This window comes from Sus scrofa, chromosome 11 (assembly GCF_000003025.6).
Source record: "Sus scrofa isolate TJ Tabasco breed Duroc chromosome 11, Sscrofa11.1, whole genome shotgun sequence".
Lineage (NCBI taxonomy): Eukaryota > Metazoa > Chordata > Mammalia > Artiodactyla > Suidae > Sus > Sus scrofa.
In genome coordinates this window covers 56051565-56065093 of record NC_010453.5, presented here as the reverse complement: position 1 = coordinate 56065093, position 13529 = coordinate 56051565, and the positions used below count along the sequence as shown (strand labels likewise).

At 33.1% G+C, this 13529-nt stretch overlaps 1 long non-coding RNA gene across 1 annotated transcript in view; it reads right to left on the bottom strand.

The window, feature by feature from the left end:
* The window catches only part of LOC110255839, a 322197-nt gene extending 314807 nt beyond the window's left edge, over nt 1–7390 (bottom strand). Inside the window, exons 1-2 of the long non-coding RNA XR_002336718.1 lie at nt 7149–7390; nt 6242–6449 (exon numbers count right to left, since the gene is read on the bottom strand). This is a non-coding gene — a long non-coding RNA (uncharacterized LOC110255839). The remainder of the gene's footprint in view (nt 1–6241; nt 6450–7148) is intronic.

Here is a 13529-nt window from a genome sequence, read left to right as displayed (position 1 = left end):
TAGAGAAATTTATCAACAAAAAATTGTATTGTATATTACAAGTTTTTTAATTATTGGAAAATATAGAAACGTTTCTTATTGTTTTGGATGATTGCTATTATATGTTAGATAATTATAAGCACTTACTTTTGACCATATTCAGTATCTTAAGGTAAAATATACAATAAACAAGGCTTGTTGTTTATGATATATTTTAGATCTATTTCTAAATCTATTTGATAATATTAAGTACACAGCTGAATTTGTTTGGAATATAGTTGACAAAAGCTTGATTAGGAAAAGGAAAACAATTTGTTATTTGCTTGTTGAAAATTAGATAAATAAAATTGCTTTTGTATGTTATTCCTTGGCAGTATATTTTTAGCAGTTGTCATATAGTACAGATTAGATGATATACTCTGTGATAATTTAATGATATATATTTTGATTGTAATGCACTGCAGTGAACCACAAATGAGGAATTTGATGACAACACTCTTAGTGCTTCTATTGATAATGAAATTAACTATTCTCTTTTTGAGATACAGATTTCATTAGAAATAGATTTCTTTCATGTTATAACCTTCCAGGGGCACTGGCTTTCTCTCCAATGCCAAAGCAACATTCTCCTTACTTTTTTTTTTTCTTTTTTGGCAGGGGTGTATATTCCTTAGGGAAGTAATTGTATATGCTTTTTAATAGTATTATCACATTTTAACCAGCTGTCACTGCCTCACATTCTCTAACACATATGGACTTTTAATGAATAAAATATTCAAACAACGTATGAATAGTTTAGGAACTTGAATACTAGTCATAACATGATTTTTAAATATGTTTTATACTATTCAAATTAATATGTATTTTATACATATCCTGATTTTCTACATATTCTCTTAGTCTTCTTTAAAAAAAAAAAAAAAACTACATTTATTTGGATCCTGCTTTTCTTTTGAGGCTTGGTTAACTCATATTCAAAGGCTTCATTTTAATTGGATCTAGCTAACCCATGCCCATGATCATGCTTTTCAGAGATCTAAGTTCCCAGAGTGCTTTCTTCCTTTTCAAAGGGGCCATGCTGTTTTTGGTAATTTTTTTGCTTCATGAAACAAATATTAAAGAATTTCAGATAAGTCTTAAGAGTCAATCAAAATTTAAGCCAATTCCTTGATGATGTCAATAACCACTTTACTTGAATCTGGATTGGTGAATATCAGTAACAAACTAAGAACAGAAGCTTCCAAATGTGTGAATCTGTCACATATGCAGAGTGCACAGTATACTTTTTTTTTATTTTGATAATCCAAGGCTCCTTCTTTTGTTTTTGCCTCATAAATAAATACATAAATACATAAACAATACAAGAAAGGAGTAAAGAAAACAAACTGCATAATTTTTCCTGACAGTCCACCAGATCTGTTATTATAGGTGGGGTTAATAAACTACTACACATTCCATAAAGCAGGTAACAGAAGGGAAAGACAATGAACATATGCTCACAATTAACTGATGTGCACTTTTAGACATATCAGGCTTATCTGTTGTACCTTCTCACACAAAACACTACTGGACTTACAAAGATAAATGTTACTATTAGTTCTAAAATCTTACAGACGAAATATATCATGGGCTAGCAACCACTAACAGAAGTGAAGTAAATTGCAAATAAAAGTATATTGTGGCACACCTCTGCCTCAAATATTTATGTTTAGTGTGGAAAGAATTGCCTTTTAATATTTTCACAAGGACAGTATATATTTAAACAGAATAGTTTTAAGAAGTATGTCACAGTGAGTTAGACTGTGAGAAATTAGCATCTATTCAGGCATTTGTAGGTCTTTTACTTCTGATGATGGAATTTTACCTTGACTATCGAGGACTAAATGACAGGATTTCAAACTTTTTAGAAACACTTTAATAGGTCAGGCAAAAAGCTAAAGAATCTCTCAAAATCTCTAAAGAGCAGTTTAGAGATGATTAACTATTTATTCGCTTATAGATTCATATATTAATCACTTCTAGTGGATTCATAATGAATTTTTTTTTTCTTTTAGGGCCACACCCTCAGCATTTGGAAGTTCCCAGGTTAGGGGTCGAATCGGAGCTGCAGCTGCCGGCCTGCACAACCACAGCCACAGCCACATGGGATCTGAGCTGCATCTGCAACCTACACCACAGTTCACGGCAATGCCAGATCCTTAACCCACCGAACAAGGCCAGGGATCGAACCCATAACCTCATGGTTCCTAGTCAGATTCGTTTCCACTGTGCCACGATGGGAACTCCATAATGAAATATTTTATAAACAGAGAACTAGTATGTATTTTATGACAAACAATATATCAATGTTCCTCAAATCAATATTCTAGTTAAACCTCTTGTATTCCTTTGCAGAGCCTTATTCAAATATTAAAAAAGTAATACTATTTAAAAATATATATCTCTGAACTAAACTTAGGCTAACAAATATATCATTGCTCACATGAGAATCTGTTGGAATGTTTGAGTATCATTTTCACTCCATCAAGATAATCACAGAATAGTCATTATAACAATTTCTTTCACCATTCTTAGCTGTCACCATAGAGGAAAACAAAGGGAAAATCTTTGGTTCATTCAAAACATTTTTTATGGTTTATAACTTTTATTTTTTCCCCTGGAGTTAGTGTGCAGAAATATGAGAAATTTAAATATTTACTCTGAACCATTTAAAAATAGCTGTGAACTTTACTATGAGTCTCCTGAGAAAGCACCCAGTCCACTTTGTATTATAATGAGAACTGCATTCTCATGTTCTTATTTGTAAACAGAATGACTGCATAAAAACATACAGAAATAATGTAGTATTATCTCAAATGTATGATTAAAAATTCTCTAACTATAGTTTTGAAACATTCAGGAGTGTAGTGGGATCATTTTATTTTATTTTTTAGAATATGTGGATGCCCTCCAAAAATTAACACTGGCAAGAATCTTTAAACAGTCAAGATCAGCTCATAGTATACTGCAAAAAAGTAGAAGTAAATATTGAAGTAGTTATCTAAATAATTTAAATCAACAATATGTAATAATTCCTGAGCTGATATGTAGTGAAAGTCTTCATGCTTAGATATATCCAGTTCAGTGTTTTATGAAATACTCTAATGAAGACCACTGATGTCACACTGATCAAATCGTTAGATAAAATATTGGAAGACTGAAAAATAGAAACATTGAGTTTGTATTCCCTCTCTCTCTCCTCCCCCTCTCTCTGTCATAGGCACACACCACAAAAGATAAAACTGTCTAAAACAATGAGCTAAATATAGCAAGGCAAAGTTTACTAGAATATATGTGTATGTTTCACTTAGCTCAAAAAAAGTAAGCATCAAACAAATACAAAACTCATTTATGCATAGCATGTGGGAGATAAGGCTTAATAAAGTATAACATATGGAGACTCAGAAGTGTTATGTGACTATCAAATCAACATGAACTCAAATTATTTACATGGAAGTGGGTCTTTTGTAATCTCTAGATTCCTCACTTGGAATAAATGCCATTCCTAATTCAATGAAGGTGAAGAATCATGCTCTTAATCTTTGTGGCATAAATTCTTGTCATGAATAAATTTTTAAGCTTCAGGATGAAAGAATTCAAGACAATATCAGGTTTACGAAGATTTAAGAAGATTCACACAGCATTTCAGCTCTAATAGGGCTAGATTAGTAAGTACCCCACCAGTTTTGTTGTCTTGATGATTTTATCTTTAATTCTGGGTTATGAGGTTGGGCCGGGGGAACAGGTAAATTAGTACTAGAATGTATTCAAGTTCATATACTTTTTTCCAAAATAAATCTTCTACAAATATATGAATTCTTTAGGAGAAATTCCTAGCAAAATAAACATATTTCCAATACTTAGTTCTAACTGCCAAACCTCAGTTGTCCTGTTTTGAGGTATACGTGTGTGTGTGTGTGTGTGTGTGTGTGTGTGTGTGTATAATTTTGCACACCAAGCTACACCAGCACTTATTGGCATATTACAATAAACATTCATTTCTTAATCCCCTATCTCATGGTCAGCAGGGATTCAGCTGATGTTTTCTGGGCTTGTCAGAGATTGATCCCAAGCTGAGTGCTGAGCTCAAGTTCACTCTACATGTTGCACATGCCCTTCAGCCAGTGACTGCTCAAGGCAAGAGAGTCTCATGGTACAAATTCAGGAGGATAAGCCCAGTCATATATTCAATAATAAAGCATTTACCTATCTGCTACTGATTCCACTGGCCAAAACAGACCATATGGCTAAGAAGGATCATACATATGGAAAAACTAAATATGGGTATGATGACTGTTAAGAAAGATAGTTGAAGAGGCATAGATAATTTAGGTGCATACACTATTCTGGGAGTGGGACTGGGGTATTTAGGGAAAATTACTTGATTGAGTAAAGATAGAATGTGAAATACAAAGAGTTAGATGTATGGAGATGGGGTAAAGGAACAGATTACAAGTTTTAGGTGGGGGAATTGCTACTGCGAAGACCATTAAAAGAAAGAGCATACTATTAAACAAAAACACAAAGGCTAGATAGCACATTGGCAGGATAAGGTGGTGGAAAGTTTGTTTGATGATGGCAAAAGATAGACTGGAGATCTAAGTTATTTAGTGTTCTATAGGCCATGTCTTAGGATTTAACTTTAGGATAGAAGGATACATAAATTCAAAAAAGAGAATTGAAAGAAACATAATTGCAATTTTAAAATAAGCATTCTACCATTAAAGTAGAGGTCAAAAAGGCTATGTGTTTGTGGATAGTTGGGAGCAGTCTTAGTAAGCTTTTAAAATAATTTGGTCGAATAATGCTTGCAGTTGTTAGCAGAGGAAATGAACACATGCAGATATGGTAGTTAAAACATGAATACTACGAGTAGGGAAAATGTATTAAGTTTTTATTATATGCTAAGTGTTGAAACAAGAGTTTCATTCATTACCTAGGTAAAACATAAAGCTTCTATCAAGTAATAATCTTATATTTCCAGTTCATTGTTGAAGACCCCAAGACCACAGCACATTTGTGGAGATACGAAGGAGTTGGGTTAACTTCTTAACATCAGAATCTATTATATTTTCCAATGGTTCATATTGACTTAGTTTTTAGAAGTACATTATAAAAACACAATAATCAGTTGTATAAAGTTATTTATCAAAATGGACTTTCTTTCAGACACCAGTACCTAATGAGGCTGTGAAACCATCACTGCCCCTTCATTAACTTTAGCTCTGAATTACTTATGCATTTATTTCAGTCACGTCCCTGAGAAATGCTGCTTTATTTTGCTAGAACAGATCTCCTATAATGTCCAATAGCACTTTCAGTGCTTGCATCTTGAGAAGCCTGCTCATTGATTGGTGGATTAAGAAACATGAAAGCCATTTAAACTTAAGAACTGGGAGACTGGTTTATCATAAATTTCTTATTTACAGAAGACCCAAACTTCTCTATCAACCAGCGAATATCCACCAAGCCAATGGACTTGCTGCTTGGACTCTGGCTGGACTCCCCCTTCTTTGCATTCTTTCTCACAAAAATAGCTCACCCCAAACCATCAACAGACTTACCTGTAGTTATCTTCAGTTGTGAGTCTTGAACTACACAATCCCTCTGCTTTTCCCTTATAAATGCAATTTATGTTTACCCCAAGCTTCTCTCAGTTTCTCTCTTTTATTTAGGTTGAGAACGTATTTATAAAGTTATAAAATTTAAAATATTCAAATTAACAAACTGTTCCTCTATCACAAATTGTTTCTACAATAAGCGTATCTATTTGTGGACATATAAATTCAATCATATGAATAATATTCGACATAGGAAATAATTTGAATCTCATTTCATGAGAAAGAATGAACCATGTTTTCTTACTATGACAAAGTCATTACCCTTATAAAGCACATCCATATAATTGCCAAACAAAAGTTAAATAACTAAACACTATTTTGCCTTCCTTTCATCAACAAAAAGAGAAGGAACACAATTAGACTCAGTACAAGATTTAGCGCCGTGAATTGATGCATATCTGATAATTATTTTTAATCATTTACTTCCCACTTAAATTTTTTCTTTGCTCTTTCCAAGGTTCTGAGGTGATATAATATAACTGAAGACAAGGCTAAGAAAATGTCGGATTACACTGGATTTATCATTTAAAATGTTTACTTCTGTAAACAACAGCCAACCACACCTAAAACCATTAAGCATGAAAATAAAATTTTTGACTTACCCATCCGAGGGGTCAGAAGTAGGACTAGCTTCAGGCAGGACTCCATTCCTTGGCTTCATTCTGAGACTCTTGTTAGCTATTCTCCCCTTGAGGTTTCAGCCTCATGCCTTGGCTGGCTTCCCTCACTGTCACATGAGAGGGTTGTCAGCAACAGACAGAACACTTTATCTTTCATATCCATGAGGACCAAAAGCAAAGCTCCCCTTACCTGTTAAAACAAACAAACAAAAAAAAAACCTTCAGCTTTTCCATGATTGGGCCCATTTAACTAATTACTGAGGAAAGAACAATAGCATTAACGTTTGCAAACCATGCCTGCTGTAAAGGAAAGTCTCCGAAGTCATAGGCTTTAACATTATTTTAAACACCTTCACTGAATTTTAAATAAAGGTAAGAAGTCATATATATGCCATAACAAGTGTTTGTGCTTTTCTTAAAAGAAAGTAAAAGTTGAAGCAAAATGAGATTCCTCCACTTACATACTATTCTAAGGCAATGTATTTTTAAAAAAGTTTTTTTTCCTAGAATGGGAAAAATGAGGATGCAAATCTAACATTTTATTAATAATGTCAATTTTATGCAAGGCTTCTTAGTGATTCAAAGCCGTATTCGGCCTACTATTCCTTCTTCTTAAAATATAGTACATTTCAGATTTTTTTCTCTGTTGGATCACAAAATCACTAAACTATGAGTGTATCATTTACTTCAGTAAAACCATGTTACTTTTCACCAGCATTCAAAGTTAATTTTTGAGGGATTACAATTCAGGCTACATTTCAGCCTTGGCTGGAGTTGGTTTCAGAGAAATTCTGGGGAAGCATATACAATTTCAAATGCAATTTTATCCTAATAGGGTAGTGAAGGATCTCTGAAGGCAAGACAACAGAAAAAACTGATCAGAACTCACCCAACTATAAGCTTCCTCTGGCTCAAACTGCCTTCTGCTTCTGCCTTGGCTGCCTTGATGCAAAGGCTGTGTTGGGCTCTGCAGGAGACGCGAGATACCTCACTTATCCCCCTAGTAGCCAGATATATCTTTGCCCTTCCCATCTTTACTTCTTCCTTTGGGGGCTTTAAGGGTGCTTTGGCTGTAAATGATGCCTAAGGTTTGATTTGAAATATTAATTGCTAGAATCTCTGTTCTACTGTTGTCTGTTCTGGGTCTGACCAAAAGTTCACAGGTTAAAGCAGAAGGTTATAACTCAGTGGGTTTTTTTTTTTTTTTTCTAATTGAAAATTAGAATCACCTGGGGAGCTCTTGAAACTAACTTTGCCCTGGCCAGACTCCCCAGTGTTCTGCATTAATTGATTCCAGGTAGGGCTAGAACCTAACAGTTGTTAAAAACTTCCAGGTGATTCTAATGAGTAACCAGGTAAAGAAAGTGCCTGATTGTTCTAGCAGGATCTTTTAAACTCTCCCACCAATGCAGTATCTAGAAATTGGGATGCTCTTTTAGTTGCTCTATAAACCTGGGCTCCTAAAAATTTTAAGTTTTAAGGCAAAACTGGTAACGTTTTTTGCAAACTCAAACTCATTGCTAACAGTATTTGACCTGTCAAAAAATGTTCTGAGGGAGTTCCATTGTGGCGCAGTGGTTAACGAATCCGACTAGGAACCATAGGTTGCGGGGTCGGTCCCTGCCCTTGCTAAGTGGGTTGGTGATCCAGTGTTTACCTGAGCTGTGGTGTAGGTTGCAGATGCAGCTCGGATACCACGTTGCTGTGGCTCTGGCGTAGGCCCGAGGCTGCAGCTCCGATTTGACCCCTAGCCTGGGAACCTCTATATGCCGCGGGAGCGGCCCAAGAAGAAGCAAAAAGACAAAAAAAAAAAAAAAAAAAAAAATGTTGTGACAAAATGTTAAGAAGCATATTGAATACTAGCCTAGCTAATACTTCCATCTAGAAGTCTCATGATTCTTTCTATTTGACTCTAGAATCACACAACCACAGTCTATCCATTCCACATATATATATAGATTTTTTTCTTCCCATTTTTGTTTGTTTAACCAAGTTGAATAGAGTGTTTACTTGTTGATTTTTTCCACATGGTATAATTTTAAATTTCTATTTTTTTAATCCTTTTTTGGCTGTACCTATAGCATGCAGAGAGAGGTTTCCAAGCCAAGGATGGAAACTGTGGCACAGCAGCCACCCGAACCAGAGCAGTGACAACACCAGATCCTTAACTCACTGAGCCACAAGGAAATTCCTATTTTATATCTTTAAATGGTCTAATATTTTTGAAAATTCTTTGAAATGATATTGTACAGTATGAATTACAATTAAATATTTCCAATTATTAGATGTATTGTGTCGAAATTTTGCCGGTATAAATATGACAGTATTTAAGTCATTTAAAAAGCTAGTTACAACAGTGATTATTTCCTACCATATACTTAACATATATAAGGAATTTGAAGGATCTTTAAAGGATTATAACATATTGTTTCAAGTTGCTTTAGGAAAAGTTGAATGTTATTTTATATTGTCAGTTAGAAGATAGATTGTAAATTATATTTTATTCTTTGTTACTTGCTCTTTTGTTATGTTTGTTTATCACTATGTTTATACTTTTACTTGTAAGCTAGTCATTTAAAATGCTTTAAACAAATATTGTCTGTTTCTACTCTTACCTAATTAACTTTTGATGTTTTATATGATGTAATAAACTTAAAAATTATCTATTATTATTTTTATAAAAATGTTGCTTATTTTTCCTCATATTTCCATTTAAAAAATTTTATGTTTTATATGCAGTCTTTTAGCTTTATGTCAATTCTCTTGACATTTGTTTTTGTTAATAAAATATTTAGAAATCTTTTTTAAAAAACATCATAATAAGACAAAATGCAAATAGTTATTTGTATCTGATATAGTTTATGAATTATTTTCTTTCTGAAATTTTTTGTTGTATAATTTAAGGAGAAATTCTAGATTGATTCCCAAATTATTTGATAACAAAATATTTTCCTCTCCAGGGTTTTTTGTATCAGCTTTATAGCAAAAACAATAGCTAAGTTTCCACCAATTTTTAATATAACATTTTAACATATTTCTTCTTAAATATTGCTTTGTCTATTTTATTTCCTAATTTATTTCTCTTTGTTTCAGAATTGTATTTTTTTATTCTTTTATGTCTTTTTTATTCTTTTAATCTTAGGCTATCAAAATAATTTGTGATTATTCTTTTGTAGTTGTCAAAGATCATTGATTTTATTTCTCATTTTATTTTCATAGAGGATTGAGCTAGAGATATTTCCTATGAGAAACTGAAGTTAAACTTCTGTAAATATTTCATATTGCCATAGTGTTTTTAACCCTTCCTTTCTTTACATATATTTTTGTGATAAGATGGGAGAAAGACCAGAAATCGCTATTTACACTGCAAATTTACATGTTCCTTACAGTTTGTCCAATAGTCACAATGTAAGGTAAAAATTCTACAGCTCTCTTGTTAATTTGTATGAAATATAAAATAAACTATGCCACATTTTCCAAAAATGTTGAATTAGATATATTTTAGGGAAAAGCCTTTAAACTCTAATATCTAAACTTATAGAATGATATTTCCGGGTGATTTCATCCTCATGATGAAACTTTGTAGCATTTGGGTAATGGATTTATGATAGAGCATTATCTCTCTTCCTACTTACCTTCCTAATCATGTTTCTGCAACCAAAAATCTAATTATTCATACTTACCATATATATTAGGAAGTTTTGCATATAAATATATATGTAATATTTTGTTACATTTTAGATAGGATTCCTGATTATAACAAAGATAAAAATTCTGGTGTCAGGAAAATGAAATTTGGGAGATTTATTTTAATGTGAAAATCTCTACTATAAAACACATAGATCAAAGGAAATTTCAATAATATGATTACAAACATAATGAAATGAAATGTTGAGAAAATACTTTGGTGCTTGCCTTTCTTACTTTGAGGGCAAAGCTATAATATCTCAATTCTAATAGCCAAAGTTCTCAGGGAAATTTAATAATTTAGAAGATGCAGTTTTCTATGGTTGTTGTTAAATATAATGAGAAAAAATAAAATATAAATTGTGGAAATAAAGTTTAAATCTTACAAAATGCTTTTTTCTACAAAATTGGTAATAAAAGCTAATAAGACAAATATGAGCAAAATATAAAAAGTTAATCATAAAAATTCCTACCTATTACAAGTTTATTCACCATTTGCAATAACAAAGAGAAAACAACTTTAATAGCAAACTCCTTTGACATTATTCCAAATTCTTTACCAATAATATATATTTTCTCAATGTAATGGAAATTCTAAATGTTGTCAACCAGTGCATATGACTTTTACATCAAAATAAATGCAAATATTATTTGGAGTTCCTGTCGTGGCGCAGTGGTTAACGAATCCGACTAGGAACCATGAGGTTGCGGGTTCGGTCCCTGCCCTTGCTCAGTGGGTTAACGATCCGGCGTTGCCATGAGCTGTGGTGTAGGTTGCAGACGCGGCTCGGATCCCGCGTTGCTGTGGCTCTGGCGTAGGCTAGTGGCTACAGCTCCGATTGGACCCCTAGCCTGGGAACCTCCATATGCCGCGGGAGCGGCCCAAGAAATAGCAACAACAACAACAATAACAACAACAACAACAAAGACAAAAAAATAAATAAATAAATAAAAAATAAATGCAAATATTAAATCAGAATCAGTATATGTACATTTTAAGTTTGTTTTTGTTTCCCTTACAGATTACTTTTTTTTCCCTATCTTTGTTCTGTTTTTATAGATCCATCTAGCCACACTATGCTCTAATACATTTCTTCCTCAAAGTTAAATTTGTCCTGAGGATAAAGCTATGTTTTTTGTAATGTTTACCTTGGTATGGACCGAAATTTATTATTATATTAATCAAGCTTCTGTCTAACAGTGTAGTGACATTAATTACCAGTAGACAGAGAGTTAATAGAGCTCATGTATTTCATCAAAAAAGTGACGATTTTCAGGACCCCAAAATTCTTAGTACTTCCTCATATGACTAACTCCAGCCATATCTGACTTCATTAAAAACTTCCCATACTAGCTTTGGTATGATAATATATAGAATACTAATTGGGCATGAGTTGGCATCCAGTTAAAAATATTATGTGAATGTTTAAGTCAGTAATATTTATATTTTCCTCTAGGTGAGAGCCATAGGAATCAAATAATGGCTTATGATATTTATGTACAGATATATAGGAAAAGAAAAACTATAGATGAAAATTTATGAGAATAATGTTTCTTTAGAGAGAAACTAATTACAGAGGGAAATTAGCCAATGATTCTAATATATTTTCATGAGCTAGCTCTTATTTGTGGGGAATAATATTCTGTGTTAGTCAAAGTTTACTCTGTTTTCATTGCCTGCCTATTTTATCATTAATTGGGAATTATTGTAATGTTCTATAGAATCGTATGTACTCCTGCTGAAACTTAAAGATTTTGAACACCCTAGTTATATATTTCATAGATTTGCAGATTTACCATGAAAAGTAGGGTATTTAATAACACTTATTTGAAAATATTAAGGTTTTTAGAAATTCATAAAATATAAATACATGCTCATTAGGAATCTATGTGATTACCACTTTTCAATATATAACCTACTCTGTCAGTCAAAACCTTGAAGTAGATGAACTTTTATTTAATCCTACTGGAGTTGAGAGGGGTGATTAGAAGGTTATGTAGCAAAAAAAAAAAATATTTTGAGATACTTAACAATAGACCAATAAGTTATACTACCTCAAATAATAGAATTTTCTCTATTTTCATGGAAGTAACTAAATGTCCAGCAACAGAGGAATGGATGGAAAGGATGTGGTACAAATATGTGGTGGAATACTGCCTAGCCTGAAAAGGAGTGAAGTGATGCCATTTGAAGAAACATGGGTGGACCTAGAGATAAGCATACTAAGTGAAGTTAGGCTGTGAAAGATAGATGTCATTCCACTTATATGTGGAATCTAAAGAAAGGATGCAGATGAACTTGCCTGCCGAACAGAAGCAGACTCACAGACTTTGAAGACAGATTTGTGGTTGTGTGAAGAGGACAAATGGGGTGGGGGAGGGATGGACTGGGTATTTGCGATTGGCATTTGCACACTGTGGTGTGTGGAGTGAGAATGCCAATGGGGGCCTGTTGTGTAATGTGAGGAAATCTGTCCAATGTTCTGCTGCAATCTATATGGGAAAAGAATCTGACAAAGAATGGGTGTGTGTGCAGGTGTGGCTGTAATGCTTTGTTGTACAGCAGAAAAAATCATAACACTGGAAATCAACTATAATAAAACTTTAAGCAATAAAAAAAAAGGAAAGATAACTTGTTATGAGGAATGTGGAGAAAAGCAAAGTCCCAGTAGGCTGTTGCATTTCAATCTTTCTTGTTTTTGCACAGCTCTACTCTATGACAGAGTGAAAGTATAATTCATCTATTTGTCAAGACATTAAATTTATATTTTATCAGAGAAAATTATAATCATTTAAAATGTTGTTTAAAGAAAATGGGAGATTGTATGAAAAGGCAGTTAATACGTAAATATAAAATTCATATACATGTAAAGGCACATCACCTTTCCAACTTACATGTCTTTCAAAGGACAGACAAGATGGAGAAGGTGAGTAATCCAATTTAAAGTCATTGGAACAGAGATATTTAAGAATAAAGAATCAGATAGCAGAAACTAATCACCTAGATACAGCACCAAGTTTAAACAGCAGTGTGTTTTCACAGATGTAGTTGCATGCTTGGTCTCAAAAACATCTGTCATTAATCTGGCACCAATGTCTAAGAACCCCCTCATTACTGTTAAAGGTTACAGAGTTAAATTGTTCTGAATTGAGACACAATCTGCCTGGAAGAGCCTGTTCTATAAATAGATATATATCTAGACATTTTTCAGAGCATAAAATATGATTTACCCAATAGCTTGACTTTTGATCAAGGTGGCTAGAGTTGCAAAACTAAAATGTCCATTTATACCGATTTTTTTTGTATTTCTGTTGAAATGGACTGACTGTATTCTCTGTTTCAATTCAGATTCAGTTTTATTTTACAAAGACTAAATTTGAGTGCTTGCAGTTTTCTTCAGGACTAATTAATTGCTAAGGAAATAGATGTCTAGGTCAAATAACACAATATGCCTGGGTAACATGTGTTTTGCAGACTTTAAGCCTGGAGGAAAAACTTAAAATAAACACCAGCACTCTAAAGATTTGGCAGTGCGATATTTGAAAGAGGAGCACTTACCTAGCATTCCAATGTCAGACCAAC